At 42.0% G+C, this 12,998-nt stretch overlaps 1 protein-coding gene across 5 annotated transcripts in view; it reads left to right on the forward strand.

Moving 5' to 3' along the window:
* Positions 1-12,998, forward strand: part of LOC128887687 (uncharacterized) — a 77,441-nt gene that overhangs the window by 39,591 nt on the left and 24,852 nt on the right. The window contains exon 1 of one of the 5 annotated variants that reach the window (XM_054143896.1): positions 7,653-7,791. The exons of the other annotated variants lie outside the window; for them this stretch is intronic. The gene's annotated coding sequence lies outside the window, so the exon portion shown is untranslated. Of the gene's footprint in view, positions 1-7,652; positions 7,792-12,998 lie in introns of those variants that run through there. 5 annotated transcript variants of the gene reach the window in all.

A 12,998-nucleotide genomic window follows, 5' to 3' on the forward strand; every position in this document is an offset into this window, starting at 1 on the left:
TATTTTACAAGGACTATCAAGAACATGGACTTCTTCTTTCTAATTAGCTTCATAAAAGTATTTCTTCGCCTTTAAACAAATCCCACACTCGCTTTACATTTTATCATCTCGAAGCTCGTTCACCTGTTTCTGAAATTCCCTATACAATCAGAAGAGGAAGAATAGTAGAGGAAACAGAATGAACGCGAGATTCATTCCATTAAAGGGTACGAAATTAGAAATCCTCCTCGCTTCAGTCAAACTTCCGAGCTCGAACTACGAACGGTATCAAGGTGAGAGCATACGCTGGGAATCCAGCAGCTCGTTTCTCGGTGAGAAACGCTGTAGAATTGAGGGAGAAATTCTTGCGTTTCCTGCTATGCAAATGAATCCATCCAATCGCGTGAAATGTCAGTCAATTGCGCGTCGAAGGTCGCCGCGTTCCACGGGACTGTGCCACGGATGGAGGTTGTGTTTTCAAGTCGTTTCAATCAGAGCTGTGATGTTCAAAGCCTGAGTCTTCAAAAATCATTCGTAAAGCTTCAGAGTCTTCAAAGGATGGATGTAAATCGGGAGTCTTCAAAGCATGGATGTAAAGCGAGAGTCTTCAAAGCATGGATGTAAAGCTCGAGCCTCCAAAGCCTAAATGTATAGCTTGAGTCCTAAAAGCTTGAGTTTTCAAAGCTTGAATGTAAAGCTCGAGTCTTCAAAGCATGGATGTAAAGCTTGAGTCTTCAAACCTTGAATATAAACTTTGAATCTTCAAAGCATGGACGTAAAGCTCGAGCCTTCAAAGCTTAAATGTATAGCTTGAGTCCAATTGAGTTCTCAAGCTTGGAGTTAAAGCTTGAGTCCTCAAAGCTTGAGTCCTCAAAGCTTGAGTCCTCAAAGCTTGAGTCCTCGAAGCTTCGAGACTCGATCGTAAAGTGCGACAATAATACTGTGACAACCTAAGGGACAAACTTTGTGACAATTTGAGAAACAAACCTATTTACCATCCGAAGGACAAAGTTAGAGTCAACTCGATGAACAAACCTCATAGAAATCTGAAAAAATAAATTTGTAACAACCGGAGGAACGTTCCTTTGCAGCATCGAACGAGCGGATTCGGATTTTTGGGGGTGTTTTACACGACGGGCGTTCCTCTGAGCAATGCAAGCCAGAGAAACGGTATATGAAACGCATTCTGTGGAGCAGGAACGAGCCAGGACAGCTACGGTCGATTTGTACTGGTTCCTGCGTCAGCGCGCGGCGATCGGGCGAGCGTGTGTTCGTGTTATGCCTTTACCGGTCCTAAACGAGGTCGACCAGCTCCGACCGTAACCACACCTCCTTTTACTAGAGCCGAGAGACTCCCATGGACGTGTATTTTATCCCGCGATGCAGGCAAGATTCGACCGCCGATATGGACGCCTGACAAAAGCGTCCTGAGCCACCAGCGGGACAAAAGCTCGAAAACGTAGCGCAGTGGAACAAATTACTCCTACCCCGAACGTGGTCGAAATTCTTATAATCAACTTACCAGTACTTGGTGTATCGTATTTTCTTGTATACAGAGTGAGCCACGCGAAACGGAACACCTGGACACCTCTGTCGGAATTGGATACAGGAAATAACGTCGAACGATACAGTTTATTTTCGCGGAACAACGCGACCTCCAAGGATAAGCTATTTTCTGTGGTGCTTTTGGTAGAGTCTATCGAATCAAGGAGCTAAACTTTTTGGGGGTATATCGCACATTTTAAAGTTGCCATTGTTTGATTATAAATTGCGTATATCTAAGGGCACAGGTTACAGTGTTTTACATTGTTGAATTCATCTTGGAAACGGTCAATATGTCGCGATATTAAAAATACAGCGATGACACGAACTAATCTTCGATGTTCGTTATCAATGGTGCCATGTTCCTTTAATTCCATAGCACAATACCTAACTTCACGATGGATTTGATGACATTGATTGCCGTGAACTTGAAATGACCTTTACATGACCTCACATTTAATAGCTTCATCAGAGCCTATCGTAAGTATCGTAGCCTACAGCCTTCTTTGCGCCGCATGAAAAATAGCTTTTCTTCGGAGTATTGCCTCACAAAGAGCAAATGTATCTTTTAATCAGCCCGAGGAAACGTCTAGCGGAGAGGAAGAAATAAATTCCATTACCTCCGGAGAAAGCACCAGTGGAGGTGCAATTAATTATGACAGTAATTATCGAGACGTAAGTTTCATTGCTGGTTCTTTTACATTGCTTAATGCGCGTAATGCATTACTTTTCTTGGTAAGTGCGCTCCCGCGTTCGGAACACTGATAAATTGAAATTACGGGACCAACGGGGATCAATGGGATCATTTAATACTAGAAACATCGAAGTTTCCGTTAAAATACCAGGACTGCGGTCATACTTTCACAAAATTCGAATATGAAATCGGTAATCCAAAACATCAAATTAAATGAGTTTCTAATGACGCGTTAGGGGAAGGTGGTTAAATTAAATCTTTCTTTCAATTGTAATAACCCCGCGAATAAATTAAAAGTATTTTCTCTCGTTCGAATTCACTTCAAATAATAAGTATAAAAATATTTTCGAAGCGACCCCTCCCTCCCCCTAGGGAATCTAACAAAAAAAAAATTAAACAATTCATCATTCACCGTTCGTTAAATAAAAATTGTATTTGAGTTTATCCAAGGGAATATTCGACAATGGCCACCTAGAAAAATGGCCAGTTCAATTCAGTACGCGTCTCGAATGAATTCCTGCACGTTGTCCGCATACATTAACTATTATTCCAATAAAATAAAATTTTGCCCGTCCCTGGTCGAACGAGATGCGAACGACCTCTGTCCTGTCCCTTGATTTACATAACACTCGGAGCTCAGGCTAGCTCGCGGGTCACGTGTTTAGATTCATGATAGTGCTCTACGCGTCTCCTGTTAGCGCATGCGCCGTGCTTTAATTGGACCCTCGACGAGGACGAAAATTGGCCAGGAAGCAACGGCTCGAACGACTTTCAATCTGTCGTTACGAGATGAGATTATCTTCTAGAAAGTGTCCAACTTTGGATCCTACGTCGACCGAATGACATCCTCTTTGGAGACTCCGAAACTCTTCATCTAGACATCTCTATTAGGTTCTTACTCAGCTCTCTAAATTGGTACACACGCAGTGGGAAGGTAAACGGAGAGCAATCTGCTGTGGCGAGAATAAATTGATTGCAATGGATCTCTTATTATTTCATCTGTAGGTCTTTGAAGAAGACTTAAAGAAATCTTAAGAGATTCTCCGAGGTTTTGGTCGATAATTTTAGGAGGACAATGGAAAATGGTACTTTGTTATGTGATTATATCCTGAATGGTTTATCAGCGAGGAGCAATGGATCTATTTATTCTTGCAATAAATGTGATCTGTTCTCTCTGTATTCTTCTTCCATTATTTCTTAACATGTACTAGCGTCTGTGTTGCATATGAATCTGCTAAATAATAGCACTTCAGACGAACCTTGCCCTTTGCAGAAGAAACGAAGTTCAGTTCTGCATCCGTGAGGTCCTGTTTCCAACCAGTTTCCTAGTTCAGTTCAATTTAATCGAATACTTCCTGTACTAATTTCATTAAAACACGCATAGACGTTGTAACGATTGTGCCGAAGTTCGACGATCTGAGATCTGGACTGACGTAAGCGACCGTTATCGCGAACTCATAATCTCACGCGTTTCTTTTTCTTTTTATTTTTACCTGTACGTTATATGAGCGTGCACGTTAGAGCTCTTTACGTAACCGGTTTTTTTTCGGACGTGTGCAGCTCGCCAACTTAGGCGAGGTACCCGAGGGAGTGGTCTGGGTTAGGGGAATAAATTTATTGATCTAGCCTAAAGTCGATAGGTTCTGAGATAGTCAGTTTATGGAGCAACGTTAATCCATCAACGGTATCGCGATTTTAATACGTAAACGATATTGTGAAAGAGCGAACGGTGCTGGTGAAAAGAGTAGATGAAACATCAATCCATTTAAACAAATATGCATACTAATATTCATGCATATGCATCACCTATTTTCTGCTTTTTTTTTTTTAAATATAGATTTTAACGTACATTTATACAATGTGCCTAAAGAAACTAACATAGTTGGAAATATTTCTGTTGAATCGTTGAAGTCATTGAGTGAACAGCACAAAATGTCGTGAAAACGTTGATTTATTTATAAAAAAACATTCGCGTCAATATTTACCCATTTATACAGTTTATTTTCTACCTTCTTAGATATGCGATCGACAAACGTTAAACAAAAATAAATCGTATTCAACTTCCTCGCGGGACCAATTAATATTCCCTTCGTTTTTGATTAGCTCAGGTCAAGATAACGAATGATTCAGCGTAAGATTGCTTTCTACGACAGATTGTAGTGACTCTGAATATAGAACGAATACTTTTCGAATATTGCAAACGTAATAATACGAGCGTAGTCAATATTGCCAATAATCCAAAGATAGCAAACGACCGATAAAGTTACTACGACATCGATTCGTATGACGTTCGGGGGATATGCTGCGGTATAAGCAGATCCAAGGATCTACCGGAGAGTGTGGATCCTTTTTTGTCGAGCGTTCGATTGTCGTTGGCTTCTTCCGCGAACGGCCATTGTTGTCTGAAGGGATTCGTCGGGTACAATACGCGATCTCGCCTGAAGGTTGACAAGGGAGTGGGTGAGGAGGGGAATAGGAGGAGGGAGGAGGCGACTCTTCTTGTTCAGTCGTTCCAACGTCGACAGGAATCACATAGCACGGACGTATAGTCCAGTCTGGAATAAAATACATCGAAAACTATGAAGACATATTTATCAAGCTATTTTTTGCATACAATTTTAATATTAAATCGTTATATGTAGTACGCAAAAAATCCCGTGAAAGTCTTTGGGCTTGTAAAGCATTTTCTCGAAATGTATGCAAAGTATTAAAAAATGTGGTTCGCTCCAATAAATACAAATTTGCAATGTTTAAATTTTTACTACATCGTTAGTGCGTTGCAGTAAAGAATCTATACGCGTAGGCATGTTTTTATCGTAAAAAGGCTACAACAAAATGTGAACGTTGGTTTACTATTTCAGAAAGAGCAGACGTGCTCCTGGGCGATCGTTATTTGTAACATTAATCCTATGCGCTCGGGAAATTCGAGTAAAAAGCTGCGATCAATTTTAATCAAGGCTCGCTACGAGGGCACTCGCGATCCTCGTTGATTCGCCGCGACGCGACAGGAAGTTGTTTCTTTTCTGACCGTGCAATTGCCAGCGCCATGGAATCCCACTATTTCTTCGATGGGCTGTCTAACAGTAATCCACGCGTTAGAAACCGTTGTTAAATCGTTTACAGCTTTTTTTGTCACCGCTAATTTCAGTCACGTATCCGCCTTGCGAGCCGTTTATCGTAAATCTTTGCGGCAACAAAATACCAATAGCGAGAACGACCGTTTTGATGAGCGCATTTAATGAAATACGTCGAGTCAGTCTCGACTACTCAGTCGTAGGCTTCAGTGATCGAGGTGATACCCTCTCATATAGGCACTCATGGTCAGTTGTAGTGGATTCGAAGTAGATTCAGCTGTAGTGACCGACGGGAAAATAAGTAAGACTCATGTGCTTTTTAAGACTTTTTAATGGAACGATCGCGTCCGTACTCCGTGGCTTCTCTTCCTAGACTAGCTTATAGACTCGTCATTCGTTCCCCCAAGCATCGCAGACATTCTTCCTTCATTCTCACAACGCTTGCACTCTGTTTAAATAAATGCATTCACCCAAAGGAACATTCGACCCAATCATATAAACATCCGCTCGACATTCGAACCAATAATCTAAACATTCACTCAACGCTTGTCACGCAACACGCACCTCCATTCACTCTTCCAGACGTAACATTTAAAACTAAACATAATTATTATAAATATAAGCCGGAAACGTGGCGTCAGCTCGTCGCCGATGCCGCCACACAGCCAGTCTTGATTAGGCACTCCTAATCTACCAGTTATATGATCGCCAAATCCTGTGCAGCAAATTATGAACAGCCGTAGCTACTCAAGAAGATTCAGTCAATCTTGATCAGCCAGATCCTAGTCTCCAAAGACCTGTCATAAAGTCACCTAGCTCTAGTCGGATATAGTCAATAAAAGTTCCTAATTACCAGTTATACAATCTCCCAATGCCATACAGTCAATTATGAACAGCCGTAGCTACCCAAGTAGATTCAGTCAGTCTTGATCAGCCACTCCTAGTCTTTAGAGATCAGACATTCATCTAGTCGCAGAGTCACTTACGTCGTTCCCCCCTTCTACATCATTACTTTCTTTCAAAGAGTACCTCGTGAACCTCTTTCCTGTGATCCCGATCTGGCAAACATCAGCTGGAATCTAAATTTCATAAACCGTGGGGTGCGCGGTAAACATACTCCGCGTGATGCATTATCCTAATCGGTTGCGAACTGTTTTGGGAAGTGAAATAAATAAAATTATTACGGAGCGCGAATGTCCTCCGTCGATACACGAAATGCAATATTCGTGATAAACGCGTGCAATTTTTCACGAACGATTTTTACAGGTTATAAAGTAAAATTACGCCCGATATGCGCGGCGACGCTCTCGTGCCGCAGATTTCGATAAATATTTTATACGAAGCCCGAGCCGCGGATAATTTATGTCGCCGGCCAAAAGTCACGCCGTCGGGGAAAAAATACGACGACCCGCGGGGAGAGCACTCGGGCACGGCGCATTCGAGTGTAATTCGATTTTAACGAGGAGTTACACCGACCGCTTTAAGCAACATTAGTGCCCCCACGGAAAGTCCTTTGTCTCTGTTGATTATTCGAAACTCCTTCGGACCCGCAACACGGTCGCGTTCAATTTCGACGTAATCCCCTCGACGAATAATTATCCCCATAACGTAATTGCTTCTTTGTATGCAAACTCCGTCCGTGGATATCACGTTAACCACGCTGATCTCGTTCTACAAATCGCAGGAAATATTCGAGTGGAAATTTTCTCTGGTTCTGCGCTTGGAGAAAGGAACTATTTCAGTCTTAAGGACAGAAATCAATTTAATTAAGAGACAATGCTTCTAGTCATTTATAGTCACTTATAGTCACTTGTACAGCCACTTATTCCACGTTAGTCTTACATTCAACTAAAGTCTCCCAACCAGAACCCAGCTGATATAGTCATACTCTTTCATAGTCAATTGCGATGCTATAGCCTTTTTCGATGTAAATTTGAAATAATATAAAATCGAGATGAAACGACAGACATTTTTATCCAGAAATAAAATATCCACGAATTAAAGTTCAAAAGTAACGTGTTCATGAATAAATTTATTTCCTGACTATCGTACGAAAGTCCGACAATTTTTCGTTCCACTCAAATGCAACGAATATACTTCGTTTACGACCCGCGAATTCGTATCGTCCTCGTCGAGTCGTTCGTCCAATGGCGAACAAGTGTCGGATAATCCATGGTCGGAAGAAACTGCTCAGCTTCAACGTCGCCGGCATTAACACGTTAAATGGGCTTCGAATAAAACGATCGGTAACCATGCCAGCATACTAAACGCGTCACCTTGAAGCGTCGCAGAGGAATTTAGCTGGCCGTAAACCGCGACACGGTCCTCCCGAGCGTGCTTCTCTCGCAGTTGCTCGCCAGAGATGCACGGTGTGGAGTTGCAGCTGCATTTTAGTCGGCGATGCAGTCGTTCTCGTGGTTTTCGACACCTGACGAAAGTTGGCAATGTCGTATACATATCCGGTTTAATTATCCAACTCATTTTGGGCCGCAAGAATTCAGGGTAAATATTCTTAGTTTTGATTAGTCAGTGTATCAGTTATAGTTTCTCAAATATGGAGAGTCTTGCAGCTTGGCGATTAGTTATCTGTTCTTATATATAGTTGTAGTTACTCAGTCACATTCAAGAAGTTTAGCAATGAATTGGAGACCCCACATTGAACACAGGCAATAATGCAATACGTTTGTTAAAGTGGATCAGTCTTGTAGTAACATACAGCCTTAAAATCAGAGGACAGCTTTTACTACAAGATAGTAACTTGTACTCAGCTGTACGTATAGTCACATATAGTCATTTACAGTTCCTTATAGTCCATAATAGGCACGTACAGCCTTAAAATCAAAGAACAGCTACTACTACAAGTTAGTGACTTGTACTCAGCTATACTTGTAATCACGTATAGTCAATTATAGTCACTTATAGTCACGCATAGTTACAATATAATAATACACATGTAACATAAAATCAAGTCCTCGAACATCCTGCATACCTCGAGCAGGATTCCAAGATCACCGTAAATTTGAAATTTGATCCACGCTTTCGCTATTGTCCGACGTTTCACGCGCGGGTACGCGAAAGGCAGGTGGGGGGGGGGGGGCGCGATATGCGCCGTTTCGGAGTACACTGGTAGCCTTCGTTGGCTTTCAGACTTTCAGCGAACCGAGCGGGGCAAACGAGCGTGCCGCGATCGTTCTGTAGCTGCCCCGTTTCAAGGAAAGCGCAGCACCATTGCGATACACGATTCCGTAGGCAGATAAGTAGCCGCGACGAACGCGTAAGAGGATTCCGCGCGGCGGAATTCGAAGCCGCCGAGCGCCATTCTGCCCGACGCATTTGACTTTTCGTTAGTCGCCACGAGATAAAGCGTTCAACGAAAAGTTTACCGCTCAAGCTCGCAATTTTTCGCGGAGACACGCGATCAAATCGTGCGAATTTTTCTATGGTATGTCGCAGCGGAGGGGCATTGGTCATTGGCATTTGTAATCAATTGAATTCTACAGAAATTGAACGTTTAATTGGAATCAAATTACTGTGTATTCAAAGGTTAAATGGAATTTTTAATTGCGATTGATCCTCGATCGTAACGAAATTCAAATGCAATTGAAATGTCAGAGATCAATCGTGATTCCTGGCAACTGGAACAGCGCAAATAAAATCTTCAAACAGCAATGTGACTCGTTTCGCGGGGTCAACGAATCGCAATCGCAGTCTCTCGCTCGTGGGCTTCGCTGGAACCACCTGGTCGATGGTTAACGACGTTGCTTTCTAATTGCGACACTTTCGAACAAAGGACGTTTTCAGATTAAAGGTGTCGCGGCTGGTGAATTGCGTAATAACTTCGAGCACCGATTCGTTGCATGTGTTTACTCACGTTGCTAAATAACAATACCGGTTCGTTGGAACTGCGAGCTTAACTGGCTGGAAAGACTGACTGATTATACTTCAGTAGCTTCGATTAGCTGCAATCGAGTGTGAAACTAGACGACTTTATTACTGACCGGTATAGAGTAAAGGACTATGTCTGTCTGACCCACAAGTGACTACAAAGCTAGGTGGCAATTATGAGACTATAATTGACTGCGAATTACAGAATGAACCCTTTTAGACATGAATTATTATTTTTTTCATACTAATGTTATTTAATTTTTAGAGCCAACTTGGACTAAAAGTAGTATAGGAAAAATAAAAAAAAAATCCTAATAGCGTACTTTTCGAGAAAAACTGGTCTGTCTTCGTGTGTACAAAAAAAAAATATTTGCCCGGAACGATAGTGTTGATAATTTTTTAATTTTTTGTCCTCAATTGTGGACGCCAGGTCTGAAAGGATTAAGGGTAGCTTGTAAAGGTGAAACGACTATGTTAGCCTGATTATAAATAACGATGGAAATTATTACTTGTTCCTAATTTTCAAACACTAGACAGTCCTCTCTCGTCCGTACATTTTTGTAATGCTTCCTGCCTCCCCTAAAATTCCAAACTTCAATTTTTGGACGCCCTACGCGCGATGAATACAAATTAAAGCGTTCCCGTCGCTCCTTTGTTTCCCACGACGCAGCGGCAGCGTTTGACAGCACGAAAAGGGAACCGCTCGTTAATTGGCCACGATGAAAGATAATTCCCTCTTTTTCTACCGGGAGCGTCGATCTGTTTTTCCACTCTTGTCAGCGCGTGTCTTCGAACGAAAAACTCGTCGCGTCGGTAATTAATCGCGAACAATCCAATCAGCCGGCGACGAAAATTTCGCTCGTTTGTGTCTTTAATTCCATCGGGGCAACGTGCTCGAACGAATCAAAGCCTGTTGATCGACGCGGGGATCGGTCAAATTGCGCGTAACAGCCGTTCGTTATGTTTTTCGAGTTTCGCGGCGATCCATCCGGCTGGAAAACGTCAAATGCGTTGCGGGCTTTTTGTTTCAATCTAATATATTAGGGGTGGTCGACGTGGTATTGTCGTATTTTCATATGAAACATTATTGGGGAAATTGAAACACATAAAATACATTTTAACCACTTAGCCAGCGCGAAGCGAATTCAACGCTGTCGTTGAATGATGTACAGTGTCCGTGCTCGGTGTGCCTGGATGAACGAAGAGTGAAATTGAAGGGGACGTTCGTTTTGGAGTAGCAACGTCTAAATGTATATTCGGAATTTCCTCTAAATTGGCTCTGAATGCAGAGATGGAGCGAGAAAATAATCGTAATTCATTGTTTCTTTTACTTTTTTCTAGGTTCATTAGCGAGGAAACAAGAGTCCCTCTGCGTTTCCTGTTCCCTCCGCTTCTCTTCGAATTCCCAGACGCTGTGCCGTTAGGCTACAGCAGGCTTAATGCCCACAATTGACTGGCAGACTAACGCCAATTACGCAGACGAAAAACGCTGATTCTCGTGGGTCTTGGTCGAATCATCTGGTCCAGCCATGACTCTGTAACCTGGATAACAGGATCATAACTGTTATAAAGTTGAAAGCTTCGGAAAGTGTTGAAATAGGCTTGAAAATTTGTTTGTGATTCCTCTATAAATGAACATTTTTAAGGTATTTGTAAGTAGACGTAGACCAATTAGTTTATAAAAATATTAGGTGCAAAACAGGCCATATTATCATTATCATTATCACCGATCATGATCATTATCATTGCTGTTATTTTTATAGTCATCGTGGTCGTTATCATTATTTTCATCGCTACCATAATCATTATGAACGTCATTATCATCTATATTATCGTAGTTGTTGCACTTATTATTATTATTAATTTTTCAAACGAGATCCAAGAAACTTTTTATCGTTTACAAAGCTTCAAAAAGAATCCTTCTTACTCGGCTCTCGGTAATTCATCAATGAATCATCGACGCCTAACTACGATCTCCCAGAACCCGTTCTTCTAACAATGACTTATCCATGGAAAGTAGCAGAGAGCATCTCGGCACTCTGTACTTTTCCATCGACTTTGCTCCTTTTGTTCCGTCGTTGCGAAATGGTCCTCGCCAATACACGGTGTCGAGTTCGTCCGGTCAGGAATAATTTGTTTTGTCTGGGTCCGCAATCGTGTGCTTCTTATTGAACATTCATAACGAACGTACATTCATAAGAAATCCTTTATGATCATAAATTAAAAAATGCTCGAATAAAATATACACCTGACAGGAGTTTGACTAACAAAGTAGAACCTAACATGCTGAAACATCCTGTTGAGACATTCGATTAAAAACATAGATTTTCCATAGATTCTTGGATCCAAAATAGAGCGCAATATCATCCTTCAATTTTCCCCAAGAACTGGAAAAAACTATCGTCTCGATTCGTCAGATTCCGAGGTAAACGAAACGAAACTGGCATGGACGGATTCCAGTTCGCTTCCCGAGGTGAAAAATCCGATCAATTAGAGGTAACGTCGCATCGTGAAAGTTTTTAGCTCTCCCAGGAATAGATTACAGCATTGTGGGAACCGCGTGACCATAGACGAGAACACACGTCGATTGTCGGATGCACGCGAGGGTTGATAAACAGCTATCTCTCGTTTGTAAAACTTCACGCTTCCGTACTTTGACCGAGGCATGATTTACGGAGCAGCCTCTCTTTGATGCCAACAGGCGGGTTCCATCTCTCCGACGCCACTCTTTTCTGCGTCGCGCGGCACAAAGTCGGAAAAAGGCAGACCTTGCCGCGGCATTCCATAAAGGTGACGCGGCTCACAGAACCCAAGGAAACGAGCTCGATTGACGCGCCGTGTATTGTCTCGAACCGCTGTACACCGTTGGACACATTTCACGAAACGCCCACACGTACAATTAAGAATCCGATACGTTCGTTGCCTGGCAGGCTTGGGCGTTCTTCGAATAAAATATTTGGGAAGTGATTAAGGGGTTTTCGAAAAAGTTCGTGGCGTTTTCTCGCTAGATGGATTTAACATTGACGTCATTTGAGATTGCAATGTTTTCGGACAAAGTGCTCTTTCAAAATTTTGATGTCAAAGATGCATCACGCTGTGATGGACCAATCACAGAACGATGCAATGAAATCATGTAAATGGTTGAGAAACGTCACGAACTTTTTCGAACGTCCAATATTTAGGTAACGTAATACCTTGTTGGACTGGATATTCAAGAAATAATGTTGTAGTGTCAGCGCTTCCGATACTCAAGAAGATAGAGTCAAACGAGAACAGGAAACGTAGGAGAAGGGATTGGTCGTGGAAGAAAAGCGCTCGACTGTGAATCCGAAGATCGTAGGTTTGAATCTCTCCGTGCCTTATTATTATTTTTCGTTCGGACTTTTATAATACGAAGAGATTCACACAACTTCATAAGGATTTAAGAGAAGGATTTGCGAAAACATGCAAGTATTAATAAGAATAACCAAAGATTAGTGAGAATAAGCAAGAGATAGGTAAGAGAGCAGGTAAGAGAGCCGGCAACGGGATTGATATTCAACCAATACGAAGGGATTCACAACAATTCACAAGCGTTTAAGAGGTTTAAGGATTTAAGGAGAATTTGCGAAATTCTCTAGAATTCTCAAGTATTAGCAAGAATGAACAAAAATCAGTGAAAATAAGCAAGAAACAAGCGCTCAGAGACCTAGAGCCAACGTTGTCGAACATTCGCGAACCGTCGTGCTAGGAAAGTTGGGTTAGAAATAAAGAAAGTCAGTCGTTAAATCGAGGTTACGTTCCGTAACCAGATGTCAAGAAGAAACTAAGACGAAAATGGCGCA

This window comes from Hylaeus anthracinus, unplaced genomic scaffold (genome assembly GCF_026225885.1).
Source record: "Hylaeus anthracinus isolate JK02 unplaced genomic scaffold, UHH_iyHylAnth1.0_haploid 0, whole genome shotgun sequence".
Lineage (NCBI taxonomy): Eukaryota > Metazoa > Arthropoda > Insecta > Hymenoptera > Colletidae > Hylaeus > Hylaeus anthracinus.